A 19,187-nucleotide genomic window follows, 5' to 3' on the forward strand; every position below is an offset into this window, starting at 1 on the left:
CAGCAACAACTAAGAATCATCTGTCAATAGTTTATAACCACATCTGTGAATCACTGGACCACAGCTGTAGCTTGCAATATCACTTTTCAGTGATTAACAGGTCTTATAGCAAGTTTTTTCATTGCATTTTCAAAATCTGTGGATTGCTGTAGAAATTATTGCATATTGAGACAGTACATATATTTGTGCATTACAGAAAGTGTGGAGAATATCAGCTACTAGACATTTACTTTATTTCAGCATTCTGAAAATGAACCTCACTTCTTCATCAGTGTACCATGTCAAGGGATCCTATTACATTAAGTTTGATAAATAAACTGCATTAAAGATTGCACTGGCTGTGTAACAGGCCTGTTTGACAGTGAAAGATTTTAAAATGCCTACTTCACACAGAAAAAAAAATGAATACAGGCGTGTTTTATGTGCCAAATGACAAACTATAATGATTAATAGGCCTATTTAAATGAATAATTGTCCTATGTTCTATATCAGCTTATTTTGTACAATAGCTGTATATGCAGCAGCTGGCAAACCTCTCCTATGGAGATGTAAAAGATGAGAATTGGTAGAGCTAACAAATAACAGCTGCACCAGGCCAAGCTAAGAGTAAGCATACACTGCATTTCCAGTGACCTCAGTGGAGTTCAGAGAACTTAATTGGCATCTCAAGGTTTCATACATACACCCTCCTCCCAACTTTATTTTCAAGTTTTCCGTGATTCACTCTACTGTAGAATATCATGTTTTAAAGATCTAAATTATTCCCAGTGAAGCAAACGTATAGCCAGATTTTCTTTGTTCTGTATGATATCTTAAGCAATCTGATTCTATTTTTGATTAATAAAGAAGGAATTAATGTGGCTAACATAGTTGTAACAGAATTGGAGTTTGTGATACATGCTTTCATATCTATTTTACTTTTCATTTCTCCAGCACTGTGATAGGAATTTCTCACTTACTGTGTAGCAACTGTCACAGGGCAGGTGGGATCATCAATTAGCAGTGACATAACAAATACATCTGTGTTTAACCAGGTTTGTTCGGATTTATTTTTGACTCTCTCATAGCCACGTGCAGCCAGGTGTTTGTAAGTCTTCCTCTTCACTTTTGCATTGTAGGTCTCTACATCCTCAGTTACAACGTGTGTTCTACTGAGTGGATTTTATAGCACGGCTATGCATCTTCTAAAAGGTTCTTTAGTATTTTTGTTGGCTTTTTATTTATGTTGTTGTTTTCCTTTCACAAATTTAATCTGACAAAAAGCTGTTGAATCCTTGGTTACTACTAATTTGCTCATTTGGCAATAGTAGAAGCATTTTAATTATTATTAATATTTGTGGGCGAAGGATCCAGATATATATTGCTTTTTTATCTCTGTAGTAATAAGGTTAAAAATAATTTGGGAACGAAAGAGTTCTCATTTGTGTTGATTTCTATTGTAGTAAGAATATTATACATACACACTACAGTATTGGTCTCAGATTAATGAAAAAATAGTAATTTAGCCAGATTCTTCAAGTAGACTCCTAGGGGGGTAAACAGAGAACAAAAACATTTCCATTATATTAACATTGTGCCAGCATAAACAAGAGTATTTTATAACTTATTTTCCACAGTCACTGTAATTGTCTATAATGAATGGCGGCAGCTTAAGGAGGAAACTAAATTGTTGAATTGGCATTTCAAGCTCGCTTCAAACTTGGCTCTGGTCTTTTGCTACTTTAAATGTGCTAATATTTTAATAACAAACCTTACACAGCTCAGGCCTTTTCTGAAGGGACATTTGTGACTGACCAAGATGTAAAGAAGCACCCTTTCTACTCAGCTGTTGACCTAGAGTCTAATCAAGCAAGTTCACAGTCAGTATAATCATTGCATTCTTCCTTTACCTGCTCTATATCCAAAGCACCAAAATCCCTTACCCTTTCCCCTGACCCTTGTAGGTGTGACCTTTTTCAGTGAGCAGGTACCCCTCTGGCTTTATGCAGCTCTTCCAGAAGATACAGCCAAGGTATTGAGAAAGCACTGATTAATGAGTTTCTGCAAATAGTTTGTTCTATGACTTTAGGATTTGTGTCAGAGCACTCCTAGGCCATTTGCCCTATTATTACGTAGAATCTAGATTTTATAGTGGAGGGGTTTATATTTTGTATGTTTTACTGTTTCACTGGGTTCTTCTCTGAGAATTTTTAAATAAGTGAAAAAAAATAATCATTTGGCACCTTAATAAATGTTGGTGTGCCTTTTAGCTTTTGTAACATCTTACAGACCTCAGACAAGCTCAGCAGACTGTGATGCTTCATTTTTGTGAGACTATCTCTTGATTAGGTTGAAGTGAGCAAGTTTTAGTGAATCTGTGTTAGAAAATCTTATAAAACCATGTCTATAACCCAGTCAGGTCATTGGAACTGTTAAATTAATGTTCACCTTCATTTGAAATTATAGGTCAACATTTAAAACTTTCCTTTTTTAATATCTTTTCAATACACCCTTTTTTTCAATACATCTCTTTTCCTTTTAAAATTACATTCTTTGAGGATAAGCTACTGAAGATTATTTTTCCTATTTGGAGGACTCCTCTAGACTTCTTTCTTTCACTTACAAATTTGCAAGCAGAGATCCGCATTTCCAAATCAAAACTTTAGTGAATTGAGGTTATATGTCTTTCTTGAGTCTGTGGCTGTGTATGAAGAGAAGTCAAATATTCTACAGACTCTGTTTGCCTCATGCATTAACTCAAACTTAGCTTGTGCAACATCAGCTTCCGCCAACATGGAACCAATATGTTAAGAGAAGAATAATACCTTCTGGGGTGTTTCTGTATCAGTACTGGGAGATGTGGTGTGTTAGTCTTGGCTACCAGCCAGCCAGACATTCACTCTCACTGCTACCACCCCACCCCCTGACCATCAGATGGGGGTAGAAAGCCGGATGAGAAAGCTCATGGATTAAGATAAAGACAAGGAGATGGCTTGCTGATTACTGCTGTTGGGCAAAACAGACTTGACTTGGCGAAAATTAATTTATTGCAATTTAAAACAGATTTGAGTAGTAAGAATGAAAAAGACAAATATTGAAACATCTTTCCTCCCCGTCCTTTCCTCACTTCTTCATTCCAGTCTCCTCTACTCCTACCCTGAGATTAGAGTTTATTTACTCACAAGTCTCTTACACATATAAAATAGTGCATGTTCTTTTTTTCTTGTTAGTACAGAAATTTTTACCAGAGAGACCTGAATGGAATTTGAAGCACATGAAGCTTATCATAGAGAAATGTCATTAGACGGAGTTTCTAGCCCTCCCTCTATTACTGCATAATTGCTACTATTTCACTTCATATATTGTGTGCTAATGGATTGTTTTAATAATTAATTGCTTTGAACATTATTTGAGTTAGGGAGAGAGTGAAAATCAGTTTATAACCTTATGACACTCTCCTTGGAATCCATGCCAAAGTTAATATTTTTGCTTTTCTAGAACAACAGAAACAGGTAGTAGAATCTGAGTCTCTGTAAAAGGAACTGGTAAATCTTTTGAAATGTATGTCTATTATTAACTCAGTAATGAAACCAATGTTTTCTTAGGGCTTAATTCATAATCTGCTGAAATTGATGTAAGGATTTCCAGGTTTAGGTTAAGGTCACAAACATACAGTTGTGATAAGACACCCCAGATAACTCTATTTTCTTCTCGGCTTCACCTGTATAAAGTAGAACTATCATAAATACATTTAATATCTCTAAAAATACTTTCAAATGCAACTTCCTGAGAAGGGCTGTAAAACCTAATGTGAAGAGAAAAAGAATAACAATAAATGGTCAGTGAGCCTGTGATACAGAATATCCTTCCTATCATTCAAAAGCACCTTTTCATTCTTTGAGGTCTTTTGGCAGCAATGACAAAGACAACTAGAAGATAATCTTCAGATAACACGTCCCTGAGGCAATATAGAGTGCAGTCTGCAGAAAGAAATGAAATAGCTTTCTTAAAATGTTTTGTTTCAGAAATGTACTTATAAGTCATAATTGTGTGGACCAGCACACATAGTATACCACAAGAGCACTTTTATTCATCTTGATGCTGTTGCCCTTTCAGGTTTTCAAGGATTGATGAGATAGTGATATCATAACGTGACCAAGCTTTTTCTGTAGATTTGTGAATATGCTGAAAACATACACTTTTATTCAGAGAAAAAGCTGATCTTCCTCCTCTTTCTTTTCCACAGTCTAAGATTCTCGCATTTTCTTTTTCTCTAGTTTTGTTATGTCAGTTTAGCAAATTTTACTATGGGACAGGGAAGCCTTATATGTACAAAGTGCACCCGCTCCATGCTCATGCTGTTTTTTCATCCCCTCTGAAAAACAAAACAAAACAACCCACAAACCACTTACTGCAGGATTTCCCATTTCTGATTCAGTGAGTGGAAAATTGTGTGGAAAACTATGTTGTGGGGTCATGAGAGGCAGGATAAAAAGGATGGCCTAATAAAGATTTATATGAGAGCATATAGCTTGTGGGGGCTTCTCTCTCTCAGTGTTAGTTGCTCTGTTTGCCTTAAATCACCCTGGGGGAAAAGAATGCCCCCATTTTATATTAGGTTGTGTTGTGCACTTAAGTAGAATATGTGTTATTTTAGCAAACACATTGTAGCAAGCAAATAGCATTTTTCAGTGCTTGCAAGGGACGTGGAATTTTTTTCTTAGAGTCTTGCCATTTCATTTAAAGTATCATTCTCTTTTCTGAGGTACATATGAAATGGCACTAGGGGATTTTATATGTACTTTTTCACAGAGATTTTTTTCTGAATTTTAATGTAATATGCAACTTTTCCTAAACATGAGCTCTCAGGATAAAAAGGGTTCTTAGGGTCTGGTGAACTTTCTTGGTCAAATTACATCAGTGGTGACACCACTACTTCTCTGGTCCTTTCAGTTTGTTTGCATGTTTAACAGTGATTCTAACTTAGTTTGTGATTCTAACCTGATTTAGATAATTGATTTTTAAAAACTTAAAAGTACCACACTTATGAAACTTGACAGATGCAGACAAACAGCTCTCTTGCATTAAGAGCATAAACTTGGTGTTGATATCAGCTTTCAGAGTTAGGATTACCTTTCAATATTAGCTGACAACCTGTTGTAGCTTTCCTGATCTCTCATGAACCTGTAGTAGCTATATATCATTTTTATATGGAGATGGAATTGATGGTAAAACATCAGTTTACATTCTCAGACCTGGAGAGCGGAAAAAAAGTCACTTGACTTCTCATATGATATAGTTTTCCTGATATTTTGATTATCGTGAACTCATAAAAGACAGATGAATGGCCAATTCACTGTGGGTTTTTTTTTCCAAGGACTGAGGTACTATTTGATGTGAATCAGAGTAGAAAAATAATACGAAGCCATGCAAAAAGGCAATAAAATAACATTTATCAGAACGTGCCTAAGAGATATGTATTCGCAGGTATCAGAATGCTAACACTGATTAAAGCAGTAAAGGTCTTTGTTTTGTGACATAGTTTTCTTTTTATTAAACTAAAATGTAAATCTTGTAATTAGGAGAAGAAAATGCAGGAGGGAGTTGGTAGTTCAGTCTATAAATTGAAACTTTTCAAGGTTGTGTCCAGGTATTCAAATCAATGTTTACAACAGATACAGCATGCAGCCTAGCAAAAATCAATAACATTAATAGATCATGTTATTCAGAGTTATGTGAATGCCAATTAAGGAAATAAATGAACACAATGAGATGTTGTCAGTGAGAGAACTTGAAAGGAAATAAAAATGACTGAGGTGGGAGAATGTAGGTTATGGGAAAAAAGCAAGAATTCAGTCACAAAGACAATGTCACACTGACTAATAATCAAGGCACATTTGGATAAAGAACATGAAGAGAGGACTAAAAATCTGCAGCCAAATCCAGACTGCTCTAAAATATGACTTCAGAAGTTAATTTATGCAGCTGATTTATACTCAAGTGTTAAAATGACACAAGGTATTAAAGTATCCTGGGCTGCATCAAAAGAAGTGTGGCCAGCAGGTCAAAGGAGTTGACTCTGCCCCTCTACCCCACTCAGGTAAGACCCCACCTGGAGTATTGTGTCCAGCTCCGGGGCCCTCAGCACAGGAGAGACATGGACTGTTGAAGCAAGTCCAGCGGCGGCCACGAGGATGATCAGAGGGCTGGAGCATGTCTCCTATGAAGACAAGCTTAGAGATTTGGGGTTGTTCAGCCTGGAGAAGAGAAGGCTCCTGGGAGACCTTGTTGCAGCTTCCCAGTACTTAAAGGAGACTTATAAGAAAGATGGGGACAAATGTTTTAGCAGGGTCTATTGCAATAGACAAGGAGTAAGGGTTTTACACTAAAAGAGGGTAGATTCGGATTAGATGTAAGGAAGATATTTTTTACTCTGAGGGTGGAGAAACACTGGCATGGGTGGCCCAGAGAGGTGGTAGATGCCCCATCCCTGGAAACATTCAAGCTCAGGTTGGATGGAGCTCTGAGCCACCTGATCTAGTTGAAGACATCCATGCACATTGCAGGGGAGTTGAACTGGATGACCTTTAAAGGACCCTTCCAACCTAAACTATTCTATGATTCTATAAAGGTTATTTACAAGATGACTATGACACAGATTGTCATTATGGAGAATGATAAGAAAAAAAATATTAATCTAGAAAGAAAGGCATTTCGCTCAGGCAAAAATACATACCATGATAAAGCACAAGAGGTACATTTTAAAATATGGTCCTGTGACGTTTCAGGGAGAAGTGAAAAGAAGGAATGCTTGAACCTTGAATAACTCTGCGTTTGCTCCCTGCTAGCTTTTGGGTTGCCATCTATAGATAACATCTCTTATGACTGCAGCTTAGCCAGAGATATTTTAGGTTCTGCATCGTCTGAACACCTGTCTGATGGAGAATTTCTGTGCCTGCCCCTCCTTGACTATCTTAGTATTTCTTTTTGAATTTTTCTGAGCATCAAAATCCTTCCCTTTTTGTGCTTTACCTTCTGAATGCAGTTCCACAGATTTGTAGTATAAAATCAGGCCTGCATGGCCGAGAACTTAGTATTTTCCTTATCCTTCCTCCCTTCCTTCCTTCCTTCCTGTCTCACTGTTTCAGCTGGCATCTTTCTTCCCTCTCTATTTAGTGGAGGCTTCTTTTCTTGTCTGGCTGATTCAGTAGTTACTCAGATTCAGCAATGTAAGAAAATGTAATTCTGATCAGTTACATTTTTCCCTTTTCAGTGGAGATGACTTTTTATCAGTCTTCTTTCAGTGTTAACCAGTGGGTTAGGAGGGGTTATGCGGGAAAAGTTCAATGAGGTCTTACTATTTTAAACCGAAGAAACCTTTCTAATGAGCTAGTACCAGAAAATTTACCATGTCAAACAACTCTCTCCATTCACTGACCAAAATCTTGTCATTCAAATGCAAAATATAAAGTAGAATCTGGAAGTTTTCAGTACCTGAACATCTTACAAAATGGTATTTGGGAAACGTTACTTTGCAATCTGGTCACTTGTTAATTTTCTCTCAAAAGTCTTTTGCTACTCATTAAGTGTAGTATTTTTAGTTTATCTCTGGACCTACTCACAGTCTCAAATACAGTTTGTGTAATGTAAATACAGTTATCAAAGAATACTTTGGGTTTGATACTGTAACATAGGTCATACCTCTCTTAGTCTTCCAACTTGTATGTATTTTATTCAAATGTTGTAAAAAGGCCATGGAAAATACTGGACTTTGAGACTATATCAAGCAAACCTCTTGCAATGTCACTGTTTTCTATATGATAGCTTATCTGCAAATGGTAAAAAAAGTGTCTTTCATATCTTTTTCTTTCTATCTTTTTTATCTTCCTTTAACTATTTGGTCTCAGATTTCTAAGCAGAATATCTAGGAGAATGATTTTCATTTCTGAGCGTACATCTCAAGTAATGGAAAGTATTATGTTCTTATGCGGTATAGGAAATCTATTTCACAGCAAGGCAGGAGAGACCTGGAAAGTGGCATCTGAGTGATCCAAAAGTAGCAGTGAAATACTATTTTAGCTCTCCAGGAAGATGAAAGAGCTTTTTACTTTCTTGCTACTATTATAATTTCAGAGTGACAAGTGATAAAAGCAGCATTGGACTGAGTGCCTCCCACAGTTTTTAGCAGCATATCTGAACCGTATGTAATTCTTTATTGATAGGAGTACAGAAGGTAAGTTGTTCATTCTAAAAAATGAAACTTTGGATGTTATGGTTGTGTGTGCAACTTCATGTGCACAAAGCATACAGCAATTAGCTGTGCAGACATCGATAACATACATAGATCCCTTTATTCACAGCTATTTGAATGCCAGTTAGTTTGAACAGATAAACAGAGATAATGATAAACTCTCAGTCCAAGTGTTTAGAAAACATGTAGTGTGACAGAAGATGACAAGGAAGGAAATGAGCTAAAGGGAGGAAAAAGGACTTATAAAAACCTCTGAGTGTACTGACACTCACCAGCTGACTTTGAAGTACATTTTGAAGAGTATAATAGCACAATGAATATATGAAAGAAAGCCCACACAAGTTATAAAAGCATGAATATACTTCTTCCTTGAAAGTACCTGAAATCTTTTTTTTTTTTTTTTTTTTTTTTTTTAGGGGCTTAGCAGCCTCTGGTTTTGCTCTAAAGTATTGTACACCATCTGCTATTGTTTGTCCTTTTGTTTATCAGACATACTGATAAAGCAGACCTTATAAACAGTTATAGTCTTAAATAAAGACTTTAAAATAAAAGTGAAAAATTGTGGCCTGCCTTCTGTGAAAAAACCCACAGATTTCCTCAGACAATTTATAGCATAAACTAGCTACAGCATTTTAGTGTTATTTTAAAGTAAGCATTTCAGGTTCCAGCATTGGAATTTAATAATAAATCTGAAAGTTCCTTCTTTCAATACATAGGGTGTTTCTAACATATCACCATATAAGTTTTTTTGGCTTCTTACAAATCCTTACAAAGATATTCACCACTGTAAGAGAAAAAGTTGGACTTATCAGTATTGAAGTTTTTCATATTTTTTTCCCCCCCAAAATGCTTCTTTTAGTACCATCTACTTTTTCTGTCTTTAGAACACATGTAATGTGGAGCTGAGCACAACAAATGGATTTTATTTTATTTTTTAATAAAAAGTTTACACTTATATTTTATTAGGCTTTCTTTAAAACCTGTGCAATTTAATTGTTTTATAATCTCCATTGCTCCTCACAAGATACTTGTCCCAGCCTGCACTTGAGAATAATAAACATGGAGATGATATGGGCCAGGTCTCAAAGAGGTTTGAATATGGGATGGCAATAAAACCTGAGATGCCAATACCCTCGGTACAGGCATGTGGTGCTCACTGCTGTGTTCTGTACCATGTGCTAGACACTTAGTTTCCTTAGAGGATGCATGTGTGATTTAAGTTACAGAACATCCATCACTGTAAATGGGGATTTCCTCTGATGGCAGGCCAGAAATCACAGAACTGCCTAGAGCAAGATGACTGGTAGAAAACACAGGCTGCAGGGATGTGTCTTAAACTTGTCTTACTCAAGTCTGCACGTTGCAGAGGAACTCAGCCATCCTGGAAGAATGCTAGTATTTGTTGTGCAGGCAAAACTAGGACACATCTACTTTACATTCCGGAGCAGAATAATTTTCCTTTCTCCTAATTTAGAATTATCCACAGAAGAAAAATTCCAAGTTTCTATCAGCTTTGTTAGCTCTTGGGTTCTTTCTTTAATCTGCTTCACTCAGGGAACAGCATATTCATTTATTTCAAGACTGTACTAAAGCACATTGTTATGGGGGTGTTACTTTGTTGCTTTCTTCTTGTACTAATTTTGTCATTGCTTGGAAGCATCACACTGTAGGGACTGTTAAATCAGGATTTTCACAAATACTACATTATATGATTTAAGGAGGGTAAAAGGAAAAAGAAAAACACACTGATACTTCTATTTCTTTGATGTATTATATTTTCATATAGGAATAAGAATTTAAGCTGGAATGTAATCCATTCCCTATAGGCTAGATTTAGCAGTTCTATAGCTATACATTGATTAAAATTCCAGTTAAATCTGGAATTTTGCTGAATAATTTGATATAACGCTATAAAAATCATTTAAACCCTTAGTGAATATAATGCAGATTTATTTGTTAATGTCAGATATAATTACTCATCCAATTTCCATCCATCTCATTTATGTTCAGGAATGGAACCTCAATTATTTCTTTTTATAGAAGGTTTTTAATGCGCTATTAAAACACATTGAAATGGGAAACATTTACATTATTCACATAGAAATGGATGACACAAGGTGAGGAGGGGAATGCTGGCAAATTTCAAAAGATTTTGAAGTGCAGGTCAAATAGAACTTAGCATATGATGTCTATATTTAACAGTACTTAGCATTGGGCAAATATTGGGTGTTTCAACAGGCTTATCTGTGAAGCTCTCTGCTTTTAATGGGAAATTGGATAATTCAAGTGTCTGCAATACTGGCTCAGTAAACCTCTGAAAAAAAGAAGTTCCTTTGATGGCAATGGAAAGCTGAGAAGCATTTTAGGGAAAATGACGGCATTCCCCTCTTGCCTCCTGCCAGTAAGGCTACTTAGAAACCTCCCAAATCCCAATGCTGAAAGTTCTTGTAACATTTCAGATACATTCGTTGTTGGACAAAATTAGTGTTATAGTTAGTCTGATAATTAACTTCCTTGAAACCTGTGTATCAGTTTGTTTAAAAGGTACATTGTATTTTATACCTCCTTGTTACCGAATTTTTTTATTGCCTTTGTTCCGTGCAATGCTTGATTGAAACAATAGCTCTGAAGACGAGATAAAGTTTTTAGGTGCTTTCTTGGGTGCCTAACCCCAAATGTCACTGCTCAAAATTTCAGAATCGGTTGCAATAGTAACAGTGAAATCCATATCCCATTGAAGACAAACAAAACTCCAGTGGGTTCAAAGCGATTCCACTGGGTAACTTGGAATGTTAGAAACTAACTACAATCAATTTTTCTTGAGTAAATATGTATCCTATTAAATTAGGACTACTTCCAAAACAGGTGCTGCGTTTAGATTTCAGACATATTAAGATAGCATTTCACTATTTTCCATGCTATCTTTGTGCCTAGAATCATGCTTATGAGATTCACTCGAAGGTAATGAAGACTTAAGAAAGGAAAGCAAAACTCCTGAGTACTTAGAGAATTTAATTTATGCTTTTTCAAACTGTTGCCATAACATACTAATAACTATTTTATGATCTCACTAAATAATAATTAAAATTCCTAGTATCTGTCTAGGCTGATTAAGGTAATTATGATGCTTCCTAGTATGGCAATACCTCAAATTATCTTTGCTGCTGACTTTATCTCTGAGAACCAACAACAAATTTTGGTATGGCCCAGTTCAAGAACTGTTGAAGTTGGAAAAAGTTTTCCATGTGGGCATATGCACGCACCTTTTTTTCGTTAAGTTATTAGCAGGCTGTGAGATTTAACAAAGGTTTAATTCCCTGACTCACATGGGAAGAGCTGCATTTAAAATGCTATATTAAAGCACAGAAATGTTTGTTATATCTTGCTCCCTCCCAGTGTTCCCGGCAGAATGCAAGACCACAGAGGTTTACGGGAGGCTGCCAGGGGCAGGACCTGGTGAGAGCCCAGGTGCGGCTGCTCAGGCACTTCGGGCTCACTGACAGCCGTGCACACACCTGCAAGGGGGTGTCCATTTAAAAGCCTTATTGAGTCCACGTGCTCATTTGAGAGGGAGTTTCACGTTTGTTCCAGCGGGAGCGGCTGTGAACTCGGCGTGTGAACCGTACCGTGTGTAAGTGCACGATTTTGGAGCTGCAAAGCCGAGGCGCGTTCGGGAGGCGTGAAGCTGCACGCACGTGCCTGCCCCGGCGTCGCTTTGCTGGCTTCTCCTGGCCCCCTGCCGCCCTGCCTCTTCCAGCCCCCCCGGCAGGTCCCGGGACCCGGCCCCGCGGCTCCCCCGCAGCCAGCGGCACGGGGCCGCCCCCCGCCTGGGCCCGAAGGGCTTGTCCGAGCCTCGCCACGGCCCTGGCGCCGGGCGGCCGGCCCGCCTCATCAGCGGCTGCCCAGCCCCACCTGCGCCCGCCCCCTCCATTTCAGCTCGGCCCCGAGGGCTCTTTCTTACCCCGCGAGCTGCCCCGTACCGGTGTCTGGGACCCTGTTCTCCATTTTCTTCTTCTCCTTCTCCACCTCTTCCTCCAGTTGCTGCCTCCGGCGGAGTACCCTCAGCGGCCCCCGGCCCCGCTCCGTCCCCAGGGCTGGCAGGGTCCGTCGGTGGTTGCCCGCTCTCCTCGGGCCCTGCAGCGCAGGTGGCCGCCAGCTCCCGCTGCTGCTCCTGGGGGTAAGTAAGAAATAAATTTCCATTTTGTTCCCATGTGTGTTGGGGCTTTGTAAGTGGAGCACATCTGAAGAGGTTAAAAGCTTCATTGGCACACAGCTGAGTTTTTTCTGCTTCTCCTTACCACTGAGGAGGTTTAACGTGATACCATAGAAGTGAAGACAGGCTGAGAGGGTTGGGGTTGCTCAGCCTGGAGAAGAGAAGGCTCTGGGGAGACGCTCTAGCAGCCTTCCAGTACCTAAAGGGGGCCTGTAGGTAAGACAGGGAGGAACTCTTCATCAGGGAGTGGAGTGACAGGATGAGAGGTAATGATTTTAATCTGGACAGCTACCAGAATTTGAGTTTCAACATTTTCTACTGTCAATTTTTGTTCTATATGGTATATGAATAGCGGTAACGTTTTTCTAGAGGTCATTTTTTTCCTGTTGCGGAAATCCTCCACCCTCCCAAATACACATGGTATTGATATCTAAATACATAAACATAGCTGTATGTCAAATGGGATAACGCAAAATGTGGATTTTCCAGTTCATTAAAATGTTTCTTGGGGAAAGTGGGGGGATTCAAGATCATGAGACAAACATTTTTTAATGATTGACTAGTAAGCTTAAGGCATGTTTCTGATCAAAAAGATTGATTTCTGCTGTCTTGTAAATATAATGATTTTGAAAAGTCAGTTGCAAAAGAACGATCAACATGCTGCCAAGTGAATTTTGCTGCTCTCTGTGAAGGTTCCACTTGCCCACTTAATGTGAATAAAGTAGAAAGTAAATGTCTCAAATGACCTTGTATTTTTTTATTGTTATTTAAAATATTTTAAACAGTAACTTATATTTATTTATCAAGTATTATTTTTACTTTGCCAGCACACGATAGATAGGTGCACGTGTTGAAATTAATGCTCCTCAGACCTGGATTACATGATAGCTAAATCTATAAATTATATCAATGTTAATTGTCATTTGAGGGATTAGCAATGACTTGTGTTAAATTAAATAAATTATTTTGTTAAACTAGTGTTTTTGCTAACTATGTGCTTTTTGTTAGGCTTTTTCCTTCTGTAACTATGAAAAAATATGGTAAATATTTGTGCTTGGAGTTGGTAGGCAAAAAATTAATCTTGCTTCAGTCAGAGAAACACAACAAGACAAATGAGGAAATAGGATGACTTTCTCTATGTATCTCTCATTCACCTCAATTTTTTTCTTTAGGTGTTATCTGGTCCCTGTTTTTTCCCCTCTGACAAATTGCTGTGTATATTTACTCCCATTTGTTCGTTTTGGAGCAGTACAGTATTTACTTAAAGAATACAGATCAGTTTCTTAACCTTTAGCACTTGAAGCAAATAACACTGTTAAATGCAAGAAGCTCTGATAAATATAATTTTTTCTTCACTACAAAGCAAAACCAACTGGAGACAGAAGTTATTTTGCTCTCCTGTCTAAGAAAAAATATGGGCTTTATTCTTATTTGCATTATTTTTTTTATTGCAGCCATTAATGTACAAAATTATACTAATGAACATGTTACATATATGCCTAACTGCAGCGTTAGCCTAAATCATAATTCAACTTGTCATTCCATTTTTTCTTTTTCCCGTTGGGCAGGTGAGACTTAGAGTACTGTCTGCATTAGACTATTTATGATCTGGACTGTTTGTGCTTGTAACATTAGGTTTTCATTGGCTCTGTTCTATTTTATAGTGTTTGATTTCTGAGCAAAAATGGTTGTTTCAGTTCTGAAGACTTCAGGTAATTGAATGCCTGCTTAAAATTATTACCATGTATGATTATCTTGTTATGGAAGATGTGCACTATTGAAAAATATAGAATATTTCTCTATGTGGACTTCATTTCCTGGTCTGCAGGAGACTTAAAATTTCTTAAATGTGCAAGAGTTTGTTTATAGTAGACTCAGCCAAAGTCTTAATATTTGTGTGCTGTCAGACTGAAACTGAGATTTCTCGTTATTGCCTTTTTAAAAGCCTTATTTTTTTTTTTTTTTTCACTGACATTCATTTAACTCATTTTAAAGCAAACTTATGCATACAAGCCTAGTCAAAATGCCGGGATAATTATATAAATGAACTTTTCCAAGACTAACTTGTCTGTTGTGTTGCCAGCTAAGATGTCCGTGAGTGCCATTTGTAAGAACTGCTTTTAGTAATTCAGATGCATGTCCTCTAGAGCAGTGTTAAACAGACTTCTGCCTGTCACATATTTGGCTAACTGATTACAATAAAATGTTTTAGGTTAGTTACATGTACAATCTCATCCTAGGAATGGGAATTTCTAGAGTAAATCCTTCATTGTGTATTATAGCTATTTAACCTATAGATTCAACCACCTACTTCTAATGATATTTTCATTGATATAAAGTTCATGAGGCCTGAACAAATTAAGGTTATTTTTGAACTTTTTCATCCCCTGAAGGCTCTTAGTATTTGCAGTCAGTGTCACACCATATTTGTGACTCCATTTAAGCATGTGCAATTCGCTGGGTCACAGCTCTGCATGTTAGAAATAATGTTCATAAATAACAGCTAGTTAAGATATAAAGTGAGTTGCAGCATTTTTATTGTGTTTAATTTCTGTTTCTGGCATAACCGGGAGCACTTCTTAGTTAAGATTTGATGGATTTTTCACTGATGTTCTGCTGCTTAATTTCAAAACATGACATACATTTATATCAACTTCAAATTGCCAAAGCAAACATACACATGCTTTAATTGAAAGCGAGTGCCCTTTTAAAATAAAGAACTAATAACTTTATGTATTACTAAAAATATTCCTCCTCTTCCTCCTCTTCATTTATGGAAAAAATGTCAGGCCAAAGAATGTTCTGGTTATATGCATAGTGAAGGATGTATGAAAACAACTCCCTGAAACATAACAACCAATCAAACAAAAATCCCTTCCAAAAAAAGAAGCTATAACTATAGTTACCTGGCTACTGTGGTGTTATGGTTTGAGGAACCCACAACAATTTATTGTCATTTAGACAATTATCCTGTCACCCAATAACCCCTCCCCACCCATGAAGGGGAATCGGGAAAAAAACAAGGAAACCCAAGGGTTGAAATATAAGCAGATTTGATAGAATAATACTAAATAATTAATAATAATACTAAAGAACCAATATTGATCTCAATACCAATATATAAAATACACAAGGATTATAAATTATAAAATACACAGGTCCAGCGCTGGGGCAAGAAGTTCTCAGCAACATCATAGAAGACAAGAAACTCCTCAGCAAACTTTCTAGCTTATATTGAATATGATGTTCGTGGTATGAAATAATTCTGTTCACCAGCTTGGATCAAGTGCTCAGGTCTTGCTCCTCCTCATCCCTGCACCTGGCTAACTTGGAAACACTGAGACCTTGAAACCCACATACCATACCTGGTTATAAAGTAAATATTATGGTAAATTACACTTTAAAAACTTCCTGTCGTAACATTAATGTTATACATTAGCACTTGATGCTTTAATGTAATTCTTTTCCCTTTTACTAAAAAAAATTGAGTCATAAAGTTAAGGGTTATGCTAACACAAGAAAAAAAAAACCCATCATTTTATTGTTCTGTTAAAAGTTTTATTTAGAGGCTGTAGTAAACAAGGAGTTGAAGCTTGGCCTGAAAGCTCACGTGCTGCCCATCCAACTTTATCAGCTTAATCTAACATCTGAACAGATCCAGTTACCTAAAACTGCTGTTAATCTTAGTTTGTGCAAGAAAATGTTGAATCTTCCTACAGAATTGGAACAACTTGAAAAGGAAGACAGTTTTTCTATCCCTATTGTCAGTATTTTTATGCTTTAATTTAGTAAGTATTACTAAATTTAAATTTAAGTAAATTTAATTTTTTACTTAAAAACTAAATTTAAATTTAAGTATTTATTACTTAAGAATTATCAATGGTTATGGTCATCTTATGATCCAAGATTAGCATCTTTCAAATGAGATTTTGAAATTTTCTTTTTCTGCCTTTTTCTTATTATAGAAACGTCATTTCAAAAGTATGTAACAACAGTACAAATGTCAAAGGTGATTATAACTTCTGTGCAAAGAATACACAGTGTAGTATTGCTATTGAAAATTCATGATCTTTAGCTATAAAGTGTTGATAGCTAAAATAAGTAAGCTTACCTACAACTCTCCTTGAAACAGATAGTTAATACTTCTGCCATTATTAGGATAAGGCCAACAACCATATTTTTATGAGTCAGAGATTAATTTTTAAGGAGATGAGAAATCACAGTAGCCTACTGAATCTCAGTCTGGTGTACTCTCAGTTGAGATGATAAATTGTTGCTGTGAATGGAATATGCACCTACAGTTTGAAATTTGGAGTAGTGCACGCAACTGGAACGTAGTGGATGGGGTTAGAGAGGGTTAAGCGGTGCTCTCAGGAGGGCAGTTATTCCGAATGTAGGAAAAGAGACTTGAAAGGGTTTCAGGAAGATATTTGTCTACGGCTGCGAAGACTAGGGCCTACGAATCCAGGGAACACGCTATGTTAAATGCTGACTATAAAGCATAGCGTATTTAGCTACAGTGTACAGTCCGAAGGGAATAACTATATTTGATTGCAGTTATAGGTGGAGTAGTCAGGTCAGTGTCCTGGGATGTCATTTGTTACTTAGTAATTTTTTTGTGTATACATCAGTACTTTTCCAAGGAAGCATTTAAACACGAAAGTGACAGGTTTAGAAATTTGTACTTCTTGTGATGGGTTGTTGTTATAAAAACTGGCATAAACTTTAAATCTCTGACAGCTCCTCTTGAGTGTATGTTTTGGGGGGTATGTGTGTGGGGGGGGCAGACCTTGCCCCATCTTATTTTTGCTGCAGGAACCACCAAGATATTCAGACTCTGGGATGGGCTGCTTGGACAGCTGGTCCCTCTGTTTCATAACTGTCTCAAAACAGGGAACCAGATGGATTTAGTATCTGTAAAAGAGACCTTTGGGAGTCTGTGACAATGAAAGTTTGTAGTGATACTGGCAAAGCCTTATGAGGACAAATGTTCACTTACTAAAGGATCTGATGTGTACCAGGGGTCTTCTTCTTTCATATCTTCTTAATTCATATCTTGTCAAGTTTGATGACTGGGAGTTGTAGCCATAGCCTTAAGCGAAATAATAACAATAATAAGGGTTGTTATGCTATGAAATAAGTGTTCTTTTGGGGGGCAATTTTGCATACATGTCCATATATACAGCCTTTCAAACACGTTTAGTGTTGAAATGAATTTTATTTTAATGTCTTGGTTTTTGCTGTTTTCGCTAACTAAGCTTAGAATCTCTGTATATGCATGATTTCTATTTATTACATACAATGTACTGTTAAACTAGTATGTATATTTGTATATATTTACACATTTTCTGTTTACTTCACATATGCTGTGTAGCAGTGCAATTAAACTTTTTCTGCTTAAATGCCAAAAACGGGCTTACTAAGAGCTGTAAGTTGCTATACCATAATAAATACATCACATAAAACATTATTTTATTGCATGTGCACGTAGGAGCTCTGTTAAAGACGGACTGGGAATCTGCACCATCTTTTGAGACCTTAAAATCTTATGCTTAATAAACACTGAACAAGACAAAGGGTTACTAAGAATAAAAATGGATAAAGTATAGCTGTTTAAGAAACTGAGCAGAACTTTAGAACAGTGAGACAGAAAGTGTAGCAGTACTTCTACCTAGTACTTCCTCAAAGAAAGGCATAACTGCCTTATCTTTATAGCATTCTACCTAACCCCTACTTAAACTGAGTACTTTTTGGATTGTTCTCATCTGGATTTCCAGCAGCTTCTTTGAATGAAAATCCTATAGTAATTTTAATTTTTTTTTTCCTCAATAAAGGAAAAATCAATATTAAAAAAAAATTTTTGCATCCATCTGCGTTACTGTTATTTTAATTTTCCTTGAATAACATTATCCTAAAATTAAAAAATCACTACTGTAATACAACTATTTGGTTTACACTGTACTATTCCCAATACATTGCAACAGTGAGTGATTTTTTTTTCTGTTATTTTTTTAAAGCAGTTGGATAATGAATGGAACACAGAAGATGTCCATAGAAGCTGGTTTAGGGAACAGAAGCAGCAAAGCTGTATTAATAAGATTATGACCTGGGCTAATTACTCCTTCCTGAGGGCTATTCTGGCTTTCTTGGGTAGTGCTATATGCTGCTGTATACAAGGCTGTATGTTGATTATAGCTGTTCAGTGCTCAGCAGAGTCTTGGTCTGGTGCACTACAATTATTAGTGAGTAGTTCTTGGCTGTCTTCGGGTTTTCTGGATCATTGGTTGTAGGATCACTGCTACTGAGTAAAAGCCCCGAGTTCGGAGTCTGCTCTTGTGAGCCAATGAAACTTAGCATGAATGATGACTTTGAATCAGGACTAATAAGAGGTGCTTTTAAGTGGGAGAAGTAAAACAAAGTAATTTAAACCTATCTGATTAAGCCATGATTATTTTTACTCTTACTAATGGCTATGTGACATCTACTGCAGAATGTACAAATGGAGGAGTTATGCAAGATTGTACATTAAATTCATTTTAGTACTTATATGAGTAATGACATTGAAATTATATGTTGATGTCTCTTGCAGTTTGACTGTCTGGCAACATGGTTGACACGGAATTATTGTAGAACAATACATAATGTCACATGTGAAACAGAACGGGTTATTTAAGATGTTTGCACTCTTATTATTGCTCTTCCAAGAAAATGGACTTAATTCATTAGGTGGTATCAGTGGAAAAC

The sequence above is a fragment of the Numenius arquata genome, chromosome 8 (assembly GCF_964106895.1).
Source record: "Numenius arquata chromosome 8, bNumArq3.hap1.1, whole genome shotgun sequence".
Classification (NCBI taxonomy): Eukaryota; Metazoa; Chordata; class Aves; order Charadriiformes; family Scolopacidae; genus Numenius; species Numenius arquata.